The 24723-nt window shown below is 43.5% G+C and overlaps 1 protein-coding gene across 2 annotated transcripts in view; it reads left to right on the forward strand.

Annotated features, from left to right (window-relative positions):
• Window positions 1–2062: 2062 nt before the first annotated feature.
• Window positions 2063–24723, forward strand: part of SEC61G (SEC61 translocon subunit gamma) — a 39005-nt gene continuing 16344 nt past the window's right edge. The window contains exon 1 of one of the 2 annotated variants that reach the window (XM_086941736.1): window positions 2063–2279. The gene's annotated coding sequence lies outside the window, so the exon portion shown is untranslated. The remainder of the gene's footprint in view (window positions 2280–24723) is intronic. The other variant, XM_086941737.1, reaches the window with a different exon arrangement.

The following is a 24723-nucleotide window of genomic DNA, read 5'->3' on the forward strand; positions in this document are numbered from 1 at the left end:
ACAGGGCAGCCCTGCAGATCGATGCTTTTTATTATGTGAAATTATTGTTTCACTGCATCATGACTCATGTTAGTAAAGGTCATGGTGGTGCTACGGCCAGGCAAGTAGAATACCTGACGCAGTGCTCTTTGTAGTAGGTCCAAGGGGAATGGGCTATGATAACGCTGAAGGCTCAGTTCTTACCTCTCTGTGTAGGTGTTGCTGTGTGACAGTGAGTGTCTCACCTTCAGGCTGGCCTACCGGTACCCAATTTCTTTGAAAACTACTGTTCCTACATTCGCAGCCTAGGCTTTCTGCCTTTTTTTTTAATAAACATGTCACGGGAAGCAAGCGGCTACAAAGAAGTTAACAGCTCTGAGCTCTTGCTGAGTGTCACTTTTCTGTTAACATACTGGCTGCTACATCCTACATTTTTTTGCTTTAGACACTTGCACCAGTGCCACCATTGCCTACATAACGTTATGTTTGTTCTTGTGTTTGAGTGTCTGCCTTTTATTGCACTATTATAGGCTAAACTTGTTACTTTGCATGCTTTTATAACTTGCACGCGTCGCATGCCACTTTCTGTAATGCGTTTGTATTTTGTTTGCTCACGATTGTCACTTCTTGCAATGCCTCATGTAACACGTTTGCTTTTTGTGTAATAATTTGCCTCATAACTTTCTCCTCACGTATCAGTACAGTTGTCTGTCTGTTCCAATTGTGAAGCGCTCTCTGACACCCGAGGTAACTGTCCGCGTGACGCAGCACTGCAAAGTGCATAACACAAAAATAAAAAAATAAAACAGTGACAGTGACTGACTTACTAAACTTGCTCAGCTGCTGGCGCTGCCTACCCAGCCACGATGTGCAAAGAACACTGGCCACTCTGACGAGTCTGCCAGCTGTGCCTGCTGCTTCATCCAGCTCTGTCCACTCCAGAGTCGACGCGGCCACGCTCGCAGTCCTCCGACCTCGGCCTGGCTTGGCCAGAGCTGTGAGTCTCTGAGTCTGTCGCCGCAGGGGCTCTGCTGAGGAGCTGCCAGAGGTGGTCAAGGTGCGAGCTGCAGTGTAAGCAGGGCGCGCGGCCATCATAGCGCTCAGAGAGACAGCGTCTCGTACCGCGCAGCCTGCACTCGCTAATCCCCCGCCACTTCTCCGCAGCACTTGACCCTCTACTTACCCGGATGTGACGTCACTATCGCGGCTGGCACATCGGATTAATCCCGGACCCCTGGTGCGCCACATGGTGAATGACAGCTGAGTATCCGACTCAGAGCAGCCCGGCCCCCCTGCAGACTGACTGTGAGGACAGAGTCTGAGTAGCCGAGCTGGTGTCGCCCGCACCATGATTTGCGCATATGTAACTTTCCAGGGCAACAGGAGCCTCAGTCGGACAGCAAGCAGAGACTCCGATACATTGTAGCGCGCCGCTCTCAGAGCTGAGAGCGGCAGCAGAGTCAGTTAACTGTTTTGGCACTCGGGCGGCTGGCAGCACCTCTCTCAGGACTCAGAGAGAGCCCGGGCACAGGAGCGCCGCTGGCGCGCCTGGCACAGGTCGAAAATGCGTGACAATGCATTTCAGTGCGGTGATGCGGATCACCGCACTGAAATGCGTGAGCGTCACACCTGTTCCGTGACGCTTGGCAGGACTGTGTATCACTACTTTGAAGACATCGCAAACCGGTCTCTTCCTCTGATATATCCAATCTAACAAGCGGTCGAGAAGGCCCTTTATTGCCATGCAATAGACCTCACATTTGTGACAGTTTAAGCTATTAGTATTGCAAATGACAATGCTTTTTATTCATGTTTTAAAACCCAAAACATAAATTAAAGGCATTATAATTTACAATGCAAATAGTTCAAACTTGCATGAATGCGAGACCTATTGCATTGCAAATGCTTATTCAAATTAAGTACTCCAGTAATGGCTGTACTTGTTTATTGTAACGCTATAGGAGCGCCGTCAGCGAACACCTCTTTCAATAAGGATAAAAAACCTACCACCGTCCTCTAATGACGCTTTGCCTGACTCTGACATGTCCGCCTATAAGACTCCTGCCTGAAGTACACGGTAATCGCAGGAAGTCATTTCATTGGTGTCGTGGCGTTTACGTACTTGCGTCCACACAAGCAAGACCGGAACAAGAGGGGCGGGGTCTTTGTTTTAGTGAGGCGTCAGCGTACTACGCCTGATAGAAAAGGAAGTGTCTCATCAACTACGTGTCCATTCCAAGCAGAGCCCGAAATCTGCACAACACCGATCGCTGTCTAGGGCTGAGTCGCCGACACCGAAGGTGAGTGCGCCTCGGCTTCAGCCGCTTTTCCCGCGGGTGTTTGGCTTCACACTCTCAACTTTACCATTGTGTTTACTTTAGTAGTATAAAACTATCTGAATTTTCTACCGGAGTTCAGGCGGCTTTGCTCGTTTCAGTAGACTCTGTCAAGCAGCCCATGTATGTTGGTGTGGTACGGAGTTGTACTTAAAAGTTGGTGTACCAGTATGTTAATATAACGGTTTATGTCTGCGTTAAATTAAACTTTGGCTGGAGGCCCAGCATCTGACCTAAATCATAGTGTCATACTGAGCTCATTTAGCAACTAAAAGTGAACGTTACGATGTTATAAATGTAACCTGGAAACAAGTTCTCCCTAGTATACGTAGCGTGTTCTTGTATACCCTAAGAAGGCGAACTTCATAATAAATCCTGGCCTCTTTATCTATACGTGCTTCAAACATCAACACACACGTTTGTTGAATGTATTTGCGCTGACTTGTCAGTGCCGTAATACCTGCTTGTAAGAACGAGTTTGTGAAATTCTATAGCCGGTTTAAGAATGAGGAAAAAACGTTGACTGCCCAGTGTGCAGGAGTTAGGGTTACCAGATTTTCCGAACGATAAACCCGGACGGGCATAGACATGGAAAGCCTAAATGCCCTTTTTGTATGTATGTATTATATTCCCTTATCGTTTTGTGTAGAGGTCCAGCAGCTGGTGGGCCCGTCCTTGACCTACGGGCTCTGCAGCCCACATTCACACCTCAACTCCTGATGTACTGCTTGACCAGACGTGCCAAATACCACGCATCAAGGGTTAGACTAACAATTTTAATGTGGTAGTCTGCATCGCCGCGATAAAATGCATTATTAGCGTTTTAAAACCACCTGTGAGGGAGAAGTTGGGAGCGATTGCCGGAAGCTGCAAGTGTGGAGTGTGCTCGGGACACCGAGCTGCAGAAAAGACCACTACTCAAATCAGTGGTCTGGCAAGAGTCACTGAACTGTACGTAAAACCAGAAAACAAAACTTAAGAGACCCTTGTTGCAATTAAAGTCAGATTCAAGGTATAGTAATGAAGTTGAAGTTTTATTCAATCAGCCCCACACCTGAGGCGGTGCGTAGGTCAGTTAGGCAGAATCATTATGGCAGTTGGGGGCAAGGGAACGGAACCAGGACAGTGTGGAATGTTGGGGAACCAATGGGGAGGGTGGGGGACGATGGATGCTCTCGCGCAGGAGAGCTGGTAGGCACCACTAGCCTAAAGTTCCGGGGGGAACCAGAACTAGGTTACAACACATCTTCCTCTCTTGAGAGTTTTAACAGATAAGCCCAACGTGTGGCAAAGAGAACTTTGGTGATAAGTAAACTAGTCCACATTAGTCACAAACAAGGTCTTAATAACATTTGGGATTGTGGACGGTTCTCCCTGATGTTCCCTTGGCAACAAGGGCATGAGGAACACTCTGTGTCAGAATGAGATTCCTTGTTGGTTCTACCAAACCTACCGCTGAAGCAGTGACCGCTAGACTTGGCTTCAGAGACAGAGTGGGAGTCACCGTAACAGCTCCGTTTGATAATCGGAGTGCTTGGAATGACCCCCAGGAACTGGTCTGAATGATTGACAGTCAGCTGAGTCAGAGGCAGGTGGGAGATAATGTGAACTCGTGTTTCTGAACGTGGGACAGTGTCCTACTTGGTTCTATCATCATCAACCCACATATCTTTGCAGAGTACCTTCAGGGTGAGAACATAGTAGGTGTTTGAGTGTGTCCATTTCCTCATCGTCTGACTCTACATCGTTTAACTTGCCTATGTTTCGTGTGGGCCCACACGCAGTTCAGTTCAATCCCCAACGTGGATGAACTTCCGTGAGGGCTCGCAGAGTCTTCTGGTCCACAGAACTTGTGCTGACCCGCAAATCCAGTATGCATCTAGACAATTCCTAAGTTTACCACATGGTGTGGGCATAGTACTGGTTTGAGTGCCTTCCTGTTCTCTTTCTCTGATTCCTCATCGTTCACTCCGCCTTGGCAATCCATTTTGGTATTGTGCTCCTGTCTGCTATTACTTGTACTGACTTCTCCATCCAGGTGAGTGACCACGGCTTTAGGATCCTTTTTCTTGGGATATTTCCAGGACCATAATGCACTGCGTCTACGCTTACTCTTACAACGGGTATCCCTCACGGTGTCACCATCGGTGATAGGTCTGACGTCAATTCTCTTGATGTACTCTGTACCAGTGTCACTTGTTCTTTCCTTTCCAACAAATCCCACTCCTTCAATACATGCTTCCACAAAGACCTGTCCTCCTTCCAATTTCATCAAGTGAGTTCCACTAGAGAATGTGGTTGGGTCCCCTGTGTCTCTTAACTCACATTCTCTCCAGCCTTCCACAAGCATCCTGTTTTTCCTTAACTGAACTTTGGGGTGAGGACATCGTACGTGTTTGTGTGCCTCTTTACTTTCATTCTCTGGCTCTTCATTATATAACCAGTCATAGTACTCTCCTTGCATGTTACACCTAGACTCCACCAGACACTGACCATAATCTTCTTCCTGGTCACTTTCATCAGCATAATTCTTTCTTGTGATGGGTTTTGACTCAATCAGTGCAGTAGAGTGCCACACTTCCCCATCTTTGAGGCAGGTAGAATTGCAAAAGTCCTCCACTAGCACTGTGGACTGAGATACCATACATGTTCCTTTATAGGCTGGTTCACTTTTATCTACCAGAACTTCTTCACTGATCTTTTTCTTGAATTCTTTGCTAATATTATCCACAACATCATAACTCATGAATGTATTTTGTTTTTCTTCGAATTTGTCAATGGCTGCTTCATTTTTCCATTCTTTACTCCATGCAGCCTTTGTCCATCCACTTTTGGTCGTAGACGATGGCTTTCTCTCACTCAACATCCTGAAGCTTGTAATGTGTGTGTTGTTGTTTTGTGCCAGCCTATTCAAAGGTTCAGTACCGTTGGGATCTTTCATTATTTTACATTTCTTCTGTTCTTCCCACCCCAGTACCGAGGGTCCTTCTTCTGAAATATAAACCATACTCCATGTGCTTCTCTTCATATAACTCAATTTTGCTTCTCTACAACCAATTAAGTTAATGTTTTCTCCTGTGTATGTCTTCGGGGACGTGTCAGCTTCTACTAATTCATTCCCTAGTGTCACAGCTAATTTACTCTTCCATATACCTTTGCTTACCACTGTACAATTTGAACCTGAATCAGCGATAACGTCAATTCCTACTCCACTTATGTCAATGGTACTCTCAGGTTTGGTTTCACTTATGTTCAATTCATTTTTGCAATCGCCATTTTCCCAGTGAATTTTGTCTCTTTGTGCGTTGACAAACAGTTTTTGTTTGTAATGTTCACCTAAGTCATCCATCACCTCCTCAAATACATTTCTGTTCGCTCCCTTCTTGACTTCTTTTTTAGGTGGGGGTAAGATGCACATTGTTTTTATCCATGTTACTGCTGCAAACAAACTCAACTTATATAATTTCCCTTTATATGTTAACCGTACAGTTGTTTCTTCCTATTTTGCTGTGGATGATGCGCTTAGTTCAGTTGATCTTCCTCACACCTTGAAGTTCAGTTCGAATTCTTCTCACATAGCTCATTTAGTTTATTTCTTCAGAATTTTACTTAGAAGTGGGTGTTCAGACTTTTTCACTTAACTAGGTGTACACTTTTCCTTAACGTTTCCTTCTATCTGCCCATTTGGTGTATAAAGTAACTTTTTTTTCCTAAACACTTTTCCTGAAGTGCTGCTCGTATATTCCACAAAGGGGGTACTATTCTTATTCACTCTTTTGCTGTACCACTCGATTTTAATTATTTCTCGGAATTATCGTATGCAGTTGCGCCATTCAACAGGAAGGTGGCGCTGCTGCGTGAAGTGCGTCGTTCTCCCTTTTGCGCCAAAGTGCTGAGGAAAACTGTACGATCGCCGAGCGCCGCCGGCCGCATCCACTTTCACGTTCCCGAATATGCTGCTTCAAGGTAAGCTAATCATTCCATTGAATCATTCAGAAAAGGGCCAGAAGGACAGCTGACACTCGCCGATGCTGATTCACCTCTATGGTGTAGTTGAGCCTCTTCGCCTCGCGCTGAGGAGAGTCACCCTTTTTTCATTCAGACTGTTACACATTCAAGGGTTTACGCCGCTCTAAATGCACCTCACTTTCACTTAAGACACGGCTAATTTGTCATGCGCTGCACTAATCTTCGGAGATACATAGAGCATCGACACTGTGGAGAACTTTACACGCTAATATCCTTTCATTGCTTATATACTTTCAGCTGGTAATTCTTTGTTTTCCTCAGAGCGTTATCTCGTTTGACCTTGGGTTTGCACTGTATATGAGGAGAGTCTCACTTCACACGCTAACGCGCAGCTTAAAACATTATTAAACGCGGTTGCAGAGATTATTTTAGTATTGTTCCCTGCTCCGCTCACTTCTCCTCCACCCGGCTACCCAGGCTCACCTCATGGACTTACTCAGATTCCAGTGTTCACCTACTTCGGGACTTGCATTTTTTTCTTTCCTTTAATATCTCATCTTCACAAAAACGCCCAAAGTTTCATTAGTATTCACCGGTCACAATTAATCTTTTGAAAGTCCAAGGCTCACTTTATCACTTTCACTCTTCAATTAAACTTGCCGAGATTCACGGAGGCTGCTCAGTTTCCTCACTATACTTCATGTAAGAAACACATGCTCCACGGCTCACCACATGAACTTGCGCAGAGTCCAGTTATCCTTTATCTCGGGTCTTACTTTTCTTTGAAATGTCAGTTTCACAAGAACGCCCGAGTTTCAATTAGTATTCACTGGTCGAATTAATCTGCTATGCGTCCATGGCTCATTTCACTTTCGACTCACTCAAAAGTCGACTTGCCGGAATCACGGAGCTGTTCTTTACCCTTGACTTATTAATATCAAGCCAGTTCTTCCCCGACCCAGCTGCAGCACCGTGCCTTTAGAAAAGGTTGCTTCCGCATTCAAACTGGAAGGCAGTGGGTTCGCGGTGAGGGGCTGAGATCCTCGTCGCCACTGTTGCAATTAAAGTCAGAGTCAAGGTATAGTAATGAAGTTTTATTCAATCAGCCCCACACCTGAGGCGGTGCGTAGGTCAGTTAGGCAGAATCATTATGGCAGTTGGGGGCAAGGGAACGGAACCAGGACAGTGTGGAATGTTGGCGAACCAATGGGGAGGGTGGGGGACGATGGATGCTCTCGCGCAGGAGAGCTGGTAGGCACCACTAGCCTAAGGTTCCGGGGGGAACCAGAACTAGGTTACAACAACCCTTCATTCCAAGATGGCCATTCGTTTCCAGAACATACATTTTCCTTTGTCCAATTCTAAGTTCTGGTTTCATTTTGCACCTATCCAAGATGGCTTCAGCCCCGAACCTGGTGACCTCCATGATAGTTCCCATCAACTTTCCAGTGACGTACGTCCCTTGACCATGAACTGCAGCCAACCCCCAGAATCTTGTATGGAAACTGCCGTTCCACCAGCAGAAGCTGGAGACTTCAAGCCCACGAGCAGCTGTGCTTCTGGGTACAACCTAGCTTGATGAGGACGATGACAAGGTAGGGAATGCTGTCCATAGGAGAGTAGGTTCTGTGTGCCGTCACAGCACATTAGGCCGAGTGCAGTTTTCTGGCAGTATATAGAGAGACTGAGTGTCGAACTGGGTCATAAATCCATATTAATTAAGAAAGCATAATTGGCCTAGTAGTCGAGCAGACTTTAAGATGCTGTGTTTTGAATGAAGAGTTGCTGCCAAAAGGGGAGCAGGTGGTCTATACACTGCATAGCCAAAAGATAGCAGCCGCAAACCAACGAGCATAAGAAGAATAAACTGAGAAAGGACATGTCCAGCAAAGCAGCAGGACTGGGCGAGTTGGGTAGCTGTCACCAAAGTGGGGACAGGGACACCTGCTAGACGAGAGGGGCAGTTTCTGTTCCCCTTCGAAAAGGACTAGATAACTGGCATGCTTAAGGTGAGCGGCGCTTGGCTGCTGTCCAAGGGGCTGCAGGGGCAGTCTTACAAACCCCATGATAGCCTACAGAGTGGAAGTGTAGCGAAATACGCCCGGGCAAGCCTTTTCGGACAGAGAAACTCAGAAAAAGATGTGAGGCCTCCCTGGGAACTACTTCGAATATGGAAGGAGCGGAGGGTCTGTGTAGGAAACCCACCTCTCCATATGGTGTACCACATTGGGGTACACTGCATAGGTCAGAGAGACCCTTATTGGTTTACAGAGGCAAAGGTAGAGAATACTAAGTCTCTATTTTGTGTTGGTGTGGGCGAGCAGTCGGGCTTATCAAAGGGTAGTGCTGAGCGTTTGTTGTACTCTAAGGCAATAAATGGAATGCACTCGATAATGGAGACCATTTTTGTAATAAAAAAAGCATATCTATAAAACATTTTTTGAACCAAGAACTTCAGTTAAAGGCAAGCATGTAATGTGTTTGAGCAATAAGCAAGGCAAGTACACGCAAAATATACAGTTGTGTGCAATTTCACACAATGTTATCCTATTGGAGAAAAACATAAAATGCAATAAATCACAGTGCAGTAGGACTTAAGGGTTTCACCTTCTAGAACTCTAATGTTAGGGATCCAGGGTCCAAAGTTCTAAGAGCAGATGCTCGATAGCGTCCCCAATTTGGCCAGGAGCAGTGTGCTAGGAGAGCCAGTAGTTGGTGCACTACGAAGAAAGGGGGGCCACCTAAAAACAGGTTGTACAGGGGGACTTGTAGGCAAGTCCGAGGGCACTCCAGAGTGTAGCAGTTACAAGGGGCTGGGGACCACAGGAGCACAAAGGTTTCGGAGACTCCCCGGCTGGTGGGGCTCGGCGCAGAGCAAAAAGGTGATCCAAGCTCTGTTGTGCAAAGTGCACCTTGTGGTCAGTGACAAATGCCTCAGAGGGACCTGTGCAAGATGGCTGGGCCACTCAGCGAGTGGGTCTGAGGGTTGTTGACGTCCCGCGATGGGTGCTTGGACTCTTGTGTTGCAGGGTGTCCGGTACCCCAGGTTTGGTGCTGTTCAGCTCAGGAAGATCGTGGTGCCTCCCAACTTGGTTAGTAGGCAGAGTTGAGCTGGTATACCTCCTCCTGGGCATTTGCGGCGTTGGTGGGGCTGGGGAGATGCAAGTCGAGATTTCGGACTGTGCAATTTCGGTGCCTGCAGTGCAGGTGAGTAGCTCCTCTACTCCAAGCGAATTCTTGGACAATATGGAGAAGGGATGTATGTCGTTACAACGCATGCTTTTTCCACGCATGCCTTTACAACGCAAGTCGTTACGACTTGCGTTGGGGGGCGCTGGATAGTGAATAGTTTAATTTACTATTCAAACTCCAGTCCCCGTGAATAGTAGGGAAGGTTTTGGATAGTAAATTAAACTATTCCCTATCCTACAGCGCCCTCCAGCTCAAGTCGTTGTAAATCCTGCGTTGTAAAGGTACTGCGTGGATAAAGTTTCGTTGTAAAGTATGTTTCTCCGGAGAAGTGCTGGAAGGTCGCTGGTGTTTGTAGAGGTCTTGCAGTGGCAGGACAAGACAGTGTTCCGCAATTGAGTTTTTGGGCTACATGAGGGGTTATGTACCGTAATCCAGTCCAGGATCTTTTTTCTTGTGGTCAGAAGCTCCTCTTTGTTCTGGGGCTTCTTGTGTGTGGTGAATATGAAGTTCAGGGCTCGGGCCACTTAAATACTACATTTAGGTTTATTTAAAGGGAGTGTCAGGTAGTAGCCAATGGGCTACTTACCTTAATGATGACTATACCCTCTAAATTCTCACTCCCGCGTGGGGGAGGGGGCATAGCCCTGATCCTAATTGGATGAGGGCCACTGTCTTCAATATGGTGGGCACTGGAAAGTGTACTTGACCTCGCCTCCAGGTCCTGAAGGGTGGAGTTGGCAAAGGGTGGCACACCTCCTATTCTCTCTGCCTGTCTTCCTGCCAAAAGAGGGGTGAGGACAGGAGGGGGTCTGCTGCCTCTAAAAGCAGAGGCTGAGGGTCTCTTTACAAAGGCAGCAAGGCATTTGAAGCTCATTTCACCCCACAGATGGATCTTCCTGATCAGGAGGAGGTGTGAACACCTCTGCCCACTACAAGCATTGTTCTCAACCTCTTGAGTGCAAAGGCACTCACTTCAGGAGGTCAGAGTACTGTCTGGTGGTAGCAGATTGGCTTAGGCCAGTAGGTGACCACACAGTGTTGGTAGGTTTCAGGGGTCCACTTTAAGGGGTCCTCTGTGTGCAGTTTTCAATAAATCTGATACTGGAATCTTCAGGTTTATTATGCTGAGATGTTCAGTACCAAATATACTATACTTCAAGGAAGCCATCATGGAGCTGGGGAACTTGTTAGGACAAATGTCCAGCCCATGTACTTCCCTGTGAGTATAAAGAGGTCTCAAACATACACAAAGGTGATTAGATTTTTTTGAAATAATTTTTTCTTTTAGCCATGCTGCACAGCTGATGAGCTTCTTTACAGCATGGATTAAAAATAATTACCATTTAAAAAAAAAACACATAGGCAAGACTTATTGGCTTTGCCAGCCGTTAAATGACACTTGCTGTATTCCAAAAGATAAAAGCAAAATAATCATCCCTCCCTCCACTTTACTATTCAATCTAACACTCTCATTTCCACCTTTCAAATTAAGTTCACATTTCCCTATACTGATTTACCACTAATTCTTTTTGGGTTCTGGAGTAGGGTGCTACTCGACAAAGTGATTTTGAAGCCTTGCCCGAGGTAGTAAGCACTATATAAATGCAATTACATAAGCTAAGTAAAAATTGTTCAGCACATTTGTAGTCATAGGTGCGACATACTCCTTCATTAGTTGTGATGTAAGTAGATTTGTCATGTCTTTTCATACAAGAAAGGTTTGTCAGAAAAGGTATTCAGAATATTACATTTGGCTAGAACGTTTTCTTTTGTAGTGTTTGGCCTATAGAGGCAAGAAAACAGATGGCTGAAACATATTGACCACAATAAGGATAAGTGGAATAAACTAATATCCCATGATTATCCACCATTGCTTTTAATGTTGACAAAGACCTCCCCTATTTAAAAAAAAAAAAATATATATATATATATATATATATATATATATATATATATATATATAAATAATGCATGATTGGCGATAGATTCCGATCCAACTTTAACACCTGTCTTCACTAACACACACAGTCACAGATCACAAAGAACCAGCTCTAATGTAATTTGGTGTCCTAGGACACCCTGGAAGCATGTGGCAACCAGCATGGAAACCCAATGATGAAGCATGTTCCCCAACTAGGTTGGTGAGTGGGTGTTCTTTTAAAACACCCTGTCGGTTCCAAGGCACTTCAGCCTTATAACGACTGAGAAACTCGTCTTTGGAGCAGTAGGAAAAGAGGTAGCAAACTTGTTCTTAGTTAGTTGTAGTAGTTATTGGTTGGTAATGCAAATTAGTTTTTAGTTGTCCCTTTTTCACTTCTGTTTATACGTGTTTGACGTGCATTCACAAGACCAATGGAAGACAGGATGTTTTAACCACCTACTGTGTGTTTTAGGTTTTTCTTTCTTTCAATAATGAATCGCCAGTGACACCACAGGTGGTGTTGAAGCAATATTTTGGTTTGAGTGTTCCAATTTGCCCTTAGGGACCCTAAGGGCTGGGGGGTTGGGCTGTTTGGCCTCTGTACCTGCCATAGTCCCTCTAAAGGGGCTTTCTGAACATGATCTACTTGTGAGGAAAGGTAGAGACTCCTACAGTGCCCACTGCCCCCTCCAAGCTCTGTCCCACCTTTTTGTCAATTTCTGAACGTCACCTTAATTGCCATTCCCCCTCTGTGCGCTGGGATTTAGCCAGTAAAGTCATGAAGGTGTTATGACCACAGAAAAGGTTTACTGTAGCAATTTTCAGTTCTTGTGATTTAAAAGCATGTCAGTTGTTTTGCCTTTGAGCCATTTAGATAAAAATCGGTCCACTAGGCAAATTACTTGGCCTCTATATTGGTAGCTGCATAAATGCTGTTTGTTTTTTTTTTTTTTTTTTTTTTTACTGGTAAAAAAGGAGTGTTGAACATCCACGAGTATAGGTGTTCATCGCCATGTTCGGGCCAATTTTTAACTGGGAATTGGAAACGGTTGTAGCGTTGGAATGTAGGAAATGTTAGGAACGTTTGAAATCCCTAAAATTAAAATGGACTCGCTTGGTGCTGCACGCTGTTTATGTATGACACTTGAGTAACATTGGAGACTAAACGTAGAGGTATGGCAAACTGTTCATGCTTGACACAGCTGTGTCAGGGCTAAAGAATTGGCAATTGGTAAATAAGTGTACAGAATGTAAGGTGTCAATTGAAAAATGCATCCATCAATCAGGGGCCTGTAAAGTGTGGCTACTGTGAAGATCTCAAGGTGCTGGGGGCTGCTGGTCGATGGTCCCTCTGGGTTTAGGATCATTCGAAGAACCAGGTCTTGAGGCCCTTCTTGGATTGGGTCTGCGATGCAGATTGCCTGAGGTGGAGAGGCAGGGTGCTCAGGTCTTAACGGCGAGGTAGGAGAACGAGATACCACTGGTTCTGGTCGAGTATTCTGGCAGGTAGATCAAAAGAGATATAACCATCTAATATGAACCTATCATATAGAATAGATGTAGAGTTGATGGAAGGGACGATCTAAAGGAAACTGTGTATAAAGTATAAATAGGTAGGTATGAGAGAATACGAGAAAATGGCCAGAATCCTGAATGGGTGCAGGGGCGGAGACATGAAGAGCTCATTCTGTGTACTGTTTTGTAATGGACATCTCTGGAAGTAGAGTGCCCTGAGCAGAATGATTTAGTAGGTTTTGGCCATCTTGCTGGAGAAAAGGCTAGGAAACAAGAGTTGTTTCAGCGGCCTTGCATAGTCTCCAGGGCAGGGCCACATGGATCGTAGGGCCATTTTGTAGAAATGGAAGGCTTGAGTACGAGTCCTTTTAGAGACTGACTTCTGTGGTCACATCTGTTCCAGAGTAGTCAAAAATATATAAGTAGGTAGTGGGTTGTAGAAGTGAGGTAAATGCAAGTCCTTCTCGGACATCACTAGGGACTAAGTAGTTTGAAACCCTGTTCTGTAATTAAACTACAGTTAAAAGGTGATGAAATACCAGTCCTATTCAATGATGTGTCACATATTGAGTAGTAGTAGAAGGGTGAAGCTGCAGCACAAAATTTAGGTGCAGTGGAGCAAAGAGGGTAGCAGTGGAGGCAGGATGGCGGCTGCTTGCTCGGCTGAGTGAGAGGGTTATCAGCGTTTTCCTGGATTAACTCTTCCCCCCCACACCCCCCCTCTCCCTCCCCCCTCTGTTTTCTGTCCAGCTTTAGGTGACGAAGAGATAACCTTGTGTAGGTGAATAGCGGCATGTTTTGGAGGTACTGTTCTTGGCGCTTGGTCCTCCCTCTGCCCTATCCTGTGCAGGTCCTGTGTTCTGGTGGTACACAACCGCGTTTACCTGCTTGCTTGGTATGATACCTCCCAAGAATGCAGCCAAGGGCACTAAGAACTGGGCCGTCCCGCGGGTGCAGGTATTGCCGTCGCAAGCCCTGCGAAGGCTAACTGTGGCAAAGGCGGTGATGTTGGCGCACGCAGACAAGCAGTGTCTCTCTCCAGCTTTGGCAGGGAAGGGTGGCGCTTCTATCCGCAGCCGCCTCACGGTTCACACGCTGTTCAAAATACAAGCTGGCAAGGGGAAGTGTGGCTGGAGTCTTGGAGGTTTTGGATGCTCCAGTAGATAGTGGAAACAATGTTGCAGCAGCTGTATCGTCCCTGGAAACACTCGCACAAGGTACTGACTCTGACTTTGTTTCTGTGGCTGTAAAGAGTGAGGAGAGGGGGGCCAGGGAGGCTTGAAAGGCTTGAGGAGACGTGCAGTGGATCTTACAGATGCAACCGATTTAATTGACCCTACCACACCTGAGGGAGAGCCGGCTATTGTTGGACCCGGTATCAAGAGTTGAAACATCTGTAAATAAGGGCAAAATATCCATTTTGGAAAATACTACTCCTCAAATGACTGGCCATGAACAAGTAGTTATTAGTGATAACTGTGTAGGCAGCGGTGAGAGGGGGGTGAATAAAGAATTCTTGTTTTACAAAATGCGGATCAGTTAGCTACAGGTTTGGCTAAAGAGTGTTCCAGGGAAATGTTTTATTCTATGTCGGATCCCTCTAACTCTTCAGGGGATGAGTCCTGGGAGAGACTGGGCTGAGGTTGGAAGCGATTAGAGCAGCCTACAGTTGGAATTAGGAGGCGGGCAATGATACCTCTTTACTGGTACTGTTCGGAAACCTTAGGAACAACCCGAAAATGTGACTAATGAAGTTCTGGGTCCAGCCGGCTCACTGGTCTTGGACTATTCATTTTCCCCAAAATTGAGTGATGAAGTTTGGCATGGGGCAATCTCCCCGGAAGCTTCTGGATCAAACACAGAACCGCAAGGCGAAATCACTTTCTACAATCTATCAGAGTATAATGGCTCACCAAGTGGAGACTAGGACAGATGGCTCACCAAGTGGAGACTAGGACAGAATGGTCACAGACTCAAGGTGCGGTTAGAAAATTGCAGAATGCTGTGTGCTGAGTTGCAAAGACTTGCTCAGCGTTTGTAACCAGATTTGGAGAAGCTGAAACTTGAATCTCAAAATTGGAGGACGAGCTAGCACAGCAAAAGGTTATTTCCGAATTTCTGAAGGCTCAGAAAGAGGAGTCTGAAAGCTGGCTGAGTTGGAAAATCGCTCCAGAAGAAATAACCTATGGATTTTGGGTGTTCCGCAAGGAGTGGAGGGTAATGACATTCAGCAGTATGTGATTGAACTCTTCTTGGAAGCTTTCCCCGAACTTCAACAATGGGATTGGAAAGTGGAACTGCAAAAGGCCCATCGGTTTCCTTTTAATCAACGGAAAAAAGCGGAGGGGATCGACCAAAAAACCGAGATCAATTCTGATTTGTCTCAATAATTTCTTAGCTCAAGAAGCTATATATGGTTTGGCTAGACCAGATGGGTAGAGAGCAGGAAAGGGATGCAAATTTCTTGTTGGACCTGATTTTTGCCAGGCCTCGGTCGAGAGAAGGTGGCTTCTTTGGCAATTGATCCCTTAATTTCAGGCAAAGGGGCCACAGACTTTTTTTTACTAAATCCTGCCAAATTCAAAGTTATTCATAAGGGTCAGACAATTATTTTATTTTTTTTTGTTCGGAAATCCTAGCTAAAGAATTTTTAACCCATCTGAGGTGGATTTTTGGATATAATTGAACAAAATGTACTGATTATTTATATACATGTATGATATATACACACACATACAGAACTCCGTCGCTTTCACGCTGAAGCTTCCCTCGTCAGCAGCATGCAGGAACGGACACGGTAATTGGATGTCAGTACTTTATTTCAGTGCTGTTGCCATAACGTTTCGGCTCCGTGGAGCCTTGATCACATGACCGCGTGATTAGGTGATTCACCCATTTTTAAAGTGCAAGTGCTAACGATTCTTTAGGGCACATTGAGGAGACATAGAAAACAGATTTATATAACGTTTCACAACTCAAAATTGCATTGATTAAAAATACTATAGGATAAAACTTTCTGTAAAATACCGAATAGCCAAGTAATATCGCTTGAACCAATATTTCATTCCTATTTAAATGTGCAAATATCGCTTTTAAAGTGCAAATGATTGTACAAAATTTCGCAATAACTACATTAAAACAGTGTAGAAAATGTGCACATATAGCTAATACACTAATATAATCTACGTAAAATACGTACATGTCCTAATGCTATCTCCTGATCATACCTTGAAATATACCAAGGGTAGTACATCACCAATGGCCTTTATCGATGGTAAAACATTACTGATATTGGACATTCTCAACAGGGAGTCCACCACCCTCGATACTGTATTGCCTTAAAGGTGGCCCCTATGACTGCACATAAATAGCGTTTATTTCACACATGACAATTACGGGTTGAATCCCATTTCATGATACAATACTGTTAATATATAACTCCTACTTGCGACCTATCCATAAAGTGCTAAGTTCCCAAAATGTGTTAAAAAGTGAATAATGTGTTTTTTTTTAAATTAAAACCAATTTCAATGTTGTATTCACAGATTTCAACTCCCTTAGACAGACTGAGCCCAGTTCTGTCTGAGTTGAATACCTGCACTGAAAGTAGTCCCAAATAAAATCCACATAAGATTTAAAAAATACTTTGTTGTAGATAACTCATGTAAGAGCTCAGAAAAAGTTCCAAAACGTGCAAATCGATAAAATATATGCAATTGATAAAATATATATTGCGTACACTTTAAATTCCAAGCATTGTGTCTAAGTATTAACATAGTGTACCTATGAGGAAGAAGTACTGTATGTCTCTTTAGACACGACTAAACTAATGGATACACAATGACTTGGAGAGATTACTGTGTAGGATGTTAGAGGGTACTCCAGTTATATCAATAAATAGCTAGGCCCTGATCAGTTGTAGTCAATAGGGTTCACTATGTACTAACTGCGCAAATTGATTAGTATCAGTCTGGGATATAAATACAGTAGAATGTATCATATTAAAACAAAAAATTATCAAAGTCTAAACCATTTAAAATAACCCCTACTGTATAGTACTGTAAATTTGATATATCCTATATGGACCTTCCAGCTACTAATACAGACAGGTATGAAGATCCTCTGTGAGATTGAGTCCCCCAGGTTGTTTAGTGTCTAATTGTAGGATATATTTAGTTTCTAATTTGCGCAGTTTTGACTCTCTATTGCCACCCCGTCTGCTGGCACTCGCCGTATCTATAACCTAGTATTGGAGCTATTTGTTATTGCTGTGATGGTGTTCTTTGAAGTGCCTTGCTACCGGGTACGTATTGTCCTGATTGGTTATTGCCCTCAGGTGCTGTAATATAAGTTTATGTACTGGGTGCTTGGTGCTCCCTACATACCAGAGGGAACAGGGACATTCAAGGATGTAGACCGCATAATCAGTCTTACAGGTAAGGACCTTACTTATCTGGTGTTCTCTATTGCTAAATCCATCCCTGAATGTCTTCCTGTTAGTCCCATGGGTGCAGGATTTACAAGTTTTGCACTTGTAAAAACCGCTGTTGGTTTGCAACTATGATGTTTTTTCTAGGACTTCCGGGCTAGTGTCCACCAGTCTGTCCCGCATAGAGGGTGCTCGACTGTAAGTAATAGATACCTTCTTTGGGAGTGAGTTACCAATAACCGGATCCTTAAGTACAATTGGCCAGCTGTTATTGATGATTTTCGTAGATCCTTATGTTGATTAGAGTATCCAACTATGATCCTGAAAAAAGGCATCTTGTACATTGCCCTCTGGCACACTAGTGGTACTATGAATGATTGTCTCGTCTGAGACATATTTGTGCACTATTTGAGTGCGGCTTGCAAGCATGGATTTTGACCTTGCTTTTTCAATGGTTTTATTGGAGTATCCTCTTTCCAAAAACCTCCTTGTACTGGCTACCTGAGCCTGATGTAACTCAGTCATTGCTACACAATCTCCTTAGGCGAATCATTTCGCCTTACGGAATGCTGATTATTAGGTGAGCTGAATGTGCGCTGCCTGCGTGGAGGATGGTATTCCCAGCGGTACTCTTTCTGTATAGTCGTCTCGTTTATTCCCGCTGGCATATACCTCTGTATCTAAGAAGGGCACCTGTTTGACTAAAAGGTGGCTGTAAAGTTAAGATTGTATTTATTCTCATTAATTGTCTCCACAAAATCCAAAGCCTCCTCCTGACTGTTCCTCCACACGGCAAATAAATAGTCAATGAAGCGATACCATAGTACCACTTTGCTCTCCATTACTTCACGGAATTCCGCCACGAGGACCAGTTCCTCCCAAGCTCCCATATGCAAACAAGCATAGCTTGGAGAGAAACTGGCCCCCATCGCTACTCCCTGCAGTTGCCTGTACAATAGATTGTTATACATAAATGTATTGTGCTCAATGCAGAATTCAAGCATTTGCACCAACATTGCACTGTGTTTATCAAAAAAGTACATCCCTGCGTGACAGATAGTATTTCACAGCAGCTATACTGTCTGAGTGCCTAATACTTGTATACAGGGCTGTTACATCCAGTGCAATCATCCAATAATTATCATGCCGTTCAACATTTTGCAATTTAAACCGTAAATCCCCAGTGTCCTGTATGTAAGAATCTAGGGATTTGACATAACCTTGCAAAAAATAATCAATATATACCAGAGTATTCTCAAGTAATCCCTTCTGGCTGAGATAATGTGTCTACCGGGGGGATTTGCCTGATCTTTGTGTAATTTGGGTATATAATAAATTGATGGCATCACCGGATTGTCTGTTCTCAAGTACCTGTATTCAGTCTCAGACAGGAGTTTTTTTACCTTTCCATTTAGACAAATGTTGATTGAATTCAGTCTGCATAATTTTGACATGGGTCATATTCATGCTCTGTGTTGCCGGTTGTTAAATTGTTTGTATGCTTCCTTATCATAGTTAGACTTAATCTGCAATACCACATTCCCTCCTATGTCACTGGGTCGCACAATGTTCTTATCCTTACATAGTTTGGCTACAAGAGACTCATATTCCACTGTTGATCTATCATACTTGTATTTGCTCTTGCATGTCCTATGTAATTCCTTGAGTTGACTAGTCACGTTCTCGTGAAACACATCGATTAAATCACGTGGCATTATAGGGCTAAAAGTTGATGGTGGCTTGACATTTCCTGAGACCATGTCCCTTCTGTGTTACTAGTATTATGTACCGTGATGCTGGTGTTGGTATTATTTGCCCTTAGCAGATGGAATTTTTTAAGTTTTAATTTTCTTGTTGCTTTGTAAATGTCCGTTCGGACTGCTGCATAATCCATATTCGTTTTGGGGGCATATGAGGCCAAGTTTGAGAATGTTTTCTTCCTTATTCCTAAGAACCACAGAAGTTAAATTGACAATAGTTTGTTGCGAGTTGCCAACTATACTTATTGGTCCATTGGCCTCTGCCCCTCCTCGTACTGTCCGCCGCTGCCGTGCCCTGTAACTCTTCCTCATTGTGTAATTCTTGTATTTCCTTTGTATTTCTTTTGTACATGAGGCCGCAGGGATTGCATGCGTTCCTGACGTGTGTGGGTGTGATATATATACTCATTGCCACTGTTGGTTTGGATTAATGCTTTGTTTTTGTTTTTGTTTTTCTGATGTCTGTTTTTTTTTTTTTTTCTCCTCTCACCCCTTTTTTGCTCTGTGGGGTGGAACCGGGGGGGGGGGGTCGACTAATTGCTCCCATCCCAGAGGGCCTAGGTCCTTAAGCCTCATTTGAGAGCGGGGTTGGTGGCTGGTCATTGGGTGGGGGGCGGGGTAAGAGGGTGGCACTGCTGTTTTTTGTTAGCTGTGGTTATGGCACTCGTTTCTATGATCAGAATGAGGTTTTAGCAGCACCAATTACTTGGGAAGAAGCGGAGGTGGCTATATTATTGCTAGCTACTGGAATGGCGGTTGGCCCGAATGGCACCCCCCCTGGAATTTTTAGGGCATTTCGGCAGGTACTTCAAGATTTTATGATGCCATTTCAATCTGCCCAAAGGGGCTCTATCCTGACTCCTGGCGAAAAACAATTATGATCATATTTAAAAAAAAAAAAACTTCTTGAGTTGAACCCTTCTTCGTACAGACCCATCTCACTTATTAATTCTGATAGTAAGATTGTCTCTAAGATCTTGGCATATCGGCTATGTAAAGTTATTACTCCCTTGGTATCAGTCCACCAGCATGGATTTATTCCGGGAAGGGATACAGCTGATCATGTGAGACATGTAATTGCTCTTCTTGACTGGGCTCAAGCAACAGAGTCTCAGTTAGGGGTGATCCTGTTTGATGCTGAGAAAGCATTCAACAGGGTCTCCTGGCAGTTCCTGTGGTACGTCCTGCAATGGATGGGGTTCTATTTGGAATTTATTCAAGCGGTCAAGGCTCTATATGTATATCCAGAAGCTGTTATCCGTATCTCTGGACAGGAGTCAAGATTTAGTATTCGTAGCGGCGCCACTCAGGGGTGCCCATGCTCCCCTTGCTGTTTGCATTATATATTGATCCATTTCTTAATCGGCTGAATTTGAGTATTAATATTGGACCAATTAGAGTTTATTATATGGAATATATAACACTGGCATATGCTGATGATATTGTGTCCTCACTAGCGATGCCTCTACAGCGTTTCCAGCAGTTAGGATTCTGGCAGAACAGTTTGGTCGTTTTTCAGGCTACAAACTAAATGTTGATAAAACAGACGCTCCTTTCACTTTTTCAAATACCCAGTAGATTTGCCAATTACTATTGAAGCAACCTATTTGAGTTAAGATCACACCGTTAGTAGAACAAATTTTGGATTTGACTATTACACCTGTGATGTGACCTGTTATTAGAATACTGGAGAGATTAGACCATTTACATCTTTCTCTTCATGGGCACTGTAATGTCTTAAAAATGATGGTCCTTCCCGAATTTTTAAATTTATGTAGGTCAATCCCTCTTGAGTTTTCCGTTTCCTGTCTAGCAAAGGTAGAGCGGATCTGCTCCAGATTCCTTTGGGGTTATCTGAGACTGAGAAGGGCTCTTAAATGGATGATTCCTCAGACACCGGGGAGGATGGGGATCCCATATTTTTTGTTATATTATTGGGCATCCATGATACAACATATGGGGACCCTTTTAGTTTGGGCCAAGGCTGAAATTCCGTTAGCTAACAGACCATCTACGAATTTGAGCTGGGGGATGAAATAAACAGTTGTCTAGTCAGGATACTGGAACCTAGCTGTTATAAAAACACCAAGTTTAAGTTTCTTAAAGCTGCCTAATTAGTTTGGTAACAAATCAGCGAAAGATGAAGTTCCCAAATGTAAGTGTCTATACCCCATTGTCGACCTCCGGCATTCTCGCATCTTGGGTGATTTATTTGATGGTGGCCAACTCCTACCATTTATGAATTTGCAGGGAAAATGTGGTTTATCCAATATTTATTTTTAATTTCTACAGATTCGCAGCTTTCTTCGGAGAGGCTTGCAAGGCTCAGACTAAGGGTGGAAAAGATCCCTCTGATCAAAATAATAGGAAAAAAATCTTGAATAGGACCGATTTATCAACAGTTACTGGAAGTATCCCTGGACAATATAGGCACTTGGAAAGAAAGTGGGAAAATAAGTTGGGGAATATCGGAATAAACATGGAGGACTCTTTGGACTTGGCCAATCTGATTTTAATAACTGGAAGAGCCAGCATTTTAGGTCTATTTTTGATCTTTATTATTCTCCTGGGAAGATTGTTAAATGAGGGTACGAGGGGGGTGGAATGTAATAGGTGTGGATTACAAGCAGCAGACTCGGTTCACATGTTTTCCTGTCCTAGATTGGGGTATTTTTTTAACAAGAGATTTAATTATTTGTGGCTGCTATTCTAGGAACCACGATCAGCATTACTGCTGACCTGGTAATTTTGAGTGTAGGATCTACCAGGGAAGGAAATGCTAGGCCGGGATCTATTACTGCAATTCTGTTTATTGATATGGCTATGAATTACTTATGCATAACTTTAAAATCGATAAGCCCTGATCCTCCTACGTTTATTTATGGGCTGTCAAGGCTGCTGGCTATTTATAATTTAGAATCAATTTATAAAGTAAGAGATCAGAGAAAGAGGGCCTTGGGATTTCCAATTTGGGCTCTGGTTACAAATTGGGTACAGCAAACATAGGAAGGGTATAATAACATTCTGTTTGCAGTATTTGTTGTTTGCGGCTGTTTAATTACTGTAGTTTTCTAATTTTAGGGGGATAGAGGATTTTGATTTAAACACCGGCTGCATTTGAGAATTATGTAATGAATTTCTTTTTTTCTTTTTTTTTCTAGCCGAAGCTGGGCATTGTATTTTGTTTCACATACTTGGTGACAAATGTGCCTTAACCTTGTATTAAATGGGGAGAAAATCAATAAAAAAATTAAATATATATATTTATATATGGTGTCACTAGCAAAAGGTTGACATATGCATGCTTGCTTTCAGGAATATAGTGAGACCTACAGCAGAGACATGCAAATGGTTGCTGGTTTATATTTCGCTAGGCCCAACACCCTGAGTAGTCTCAGAATGGTGAAGCTGCAGCACAAAAGTGAGATTTAAGACCTGTTGGCAGAGGGATTAGTGATTAGGATACTTTGTATGAGTCTGAGGAAAGGTACACTTGAAGTAGGCTGCATAAATGCAGTTGTCTGAAATGTAAAGTGCTGTCCTCTTTAAAGGTATGCATGGTGTTGTGACTGAGGTATGTGTACTTGCACTTGTGTTCTCTTATGTGTTATGCATCTGAAGATGGTAGATTTATAAAACACAGGTACATATTTGTTTGCTTCTTTTATATATGATGTCAGTAGAAAAAGGTACAGACAATATAATATAACATAACATGTACATTTGTAAAGCGCACGTATCACCCGAAGGTCTCAAGGCGCTGAATAACAGATGTATATTGTTACCCAAATCAATGGTACTCATTTTATCGACCTCAGATGGATGAAAGGCTGAGTGGACCCGCTGGGATCAGTACCTGTGACCATGAGGGCGAACACAGGCCCCTACAGTGGATGAATTTGTCCACTGCGCCACCAGACCCAGACAAGCATTCATACTTTCAGGAATATAGTGAGTTACAGCAGAGACATGTGAAGGGTTGCTGTTTTGTATTTGGCTAGACTCTACACTCTGAGTAGTAGAATGGTGAAGCTGCAGACCAAAAGTGAGGTTTATGACATGTTGGTAGAAGGATTAGTGATTGGGCTACTTTGTATGAGTCTGTGGAAAAAGACAGATATACAACTATTTGTATATTTCTTTCATATATGATGTCACTAGCAAAAGGTATACCTGCATGCTTTCAGGAATATGGTGAGACTTACAACAGACATGTTAAGGGTTACTTCTTTATATTTGGGTAAGCTCAACACTCTAGGTGTTATTTTGAAATGGGAACACCAGTCTGAAGTTTGTTACTTTATAGTGTTGGTAATGACGTATGTGTCTACTCAAATATCATATTTCACTATACTAATTCACCACTAATCCTTTATGGGTTCCAGAGTTGCATGCTACTCGCCAAAAAAGCGCTTCAATGCCTCATCGGAGGCACCAAGCACTATATAAATGCAACCTTTTTTCCTCTTCTATCCTTCCGCTACCCTTCTCTATCCAAATAATTGAATAACACAACCACCACTCCAATTACTTTTATATTTCACTATACTAATCCTTTATGGGTTTACGGAGTAGCGTGCTACTCGCCAAAAAAAGCACTTCAACACCCATCGGGGGGGTAAGAAGCGCTCTATAAATACAAACATTATATCCATCTTCTATCCATCTGAATCCAAATAATTGACTAACCTATCCACCACTTAAATTACTTTCATATTTCACTATACTAATTCAACACCAATCCTTTATGGGTACCGGAGTAATTCACCGAAAAAACACTTTGATGCCTCATCAGGGGTAGTAAGCGCTATATAAATGCAATTACAATACAATTGCAATATTTCTCAAATGGATTCAATACAGGAATAGGCTTACTGCAGTGAAAAGCATTAGAAAAGTTAGACCTCACATTTATTTGGTATGAAACATAAAAACATGTACATTTGGTGTCCATAGCTAATAGGTCTCACCTTTGGGAACTTAAAAGTATTTAGTTATGCAGCCCAATATCCTTACTGCAACAACATTAACTGTTGCATGGCTAAACACTTATAATGTCCCAAAGGCAAGACCTATTGTCTATGCCAATGCTGGTCTTAGCATTCTGTGAAATTTAGCTGTGGTTTATGAAAAAATGAAAAGAACTGGACTGATGAGCTAGTTGTTACTTGACCTAGAAAATATTGCATGGCTGTCTGACACTCGCTCATGTCCGACTCAAACAATAACTAGTGCTAATGTTCTGAAAATAGATTGCCGGCACACTGTCAACTGCAGCTTTTGAGCCAAACAACCATTCTTTCACAGTAAGTAAAGTCTGCATTTGCCTGCTGCGATGAACACTCCACCGGGTTGTTTTCTTTGCCATAGTAGGCACAGCCCACATTTCACCTGTGCCTGAAACTGTGCAGTTTAATGGGCCTGCTTACCTGCAACTAAACTGCATGCTCCTTTCATACCTGAATAAGCCTGCCTGTGCATAGGGGCTATGGCAGGGCATTTCTTGGAATGTGTCTTTAAGTCTTGGGTGACTTAAGAGGTGTACTATGAACTTCCTAGACCTGTGTATGCCTCCCGGCCCACCAAAAAATAAACCAACACTACATGTTTGCCTACTGTCCA

The sequence above is a fragment of the Lissotriton vulgaris genome, chromosome 10 (genome assembly GCF_964263255.1).
Source record: "Lissotriton vulgaris chromosome 10, aLisVul1.2, whole genome shotgun sequence".
NCBI lineage: Eukaryota > Metazoa > Chordata > Amphibia > Caudata > Salamandridae > Lissotriton > Lissotriton vulgaris.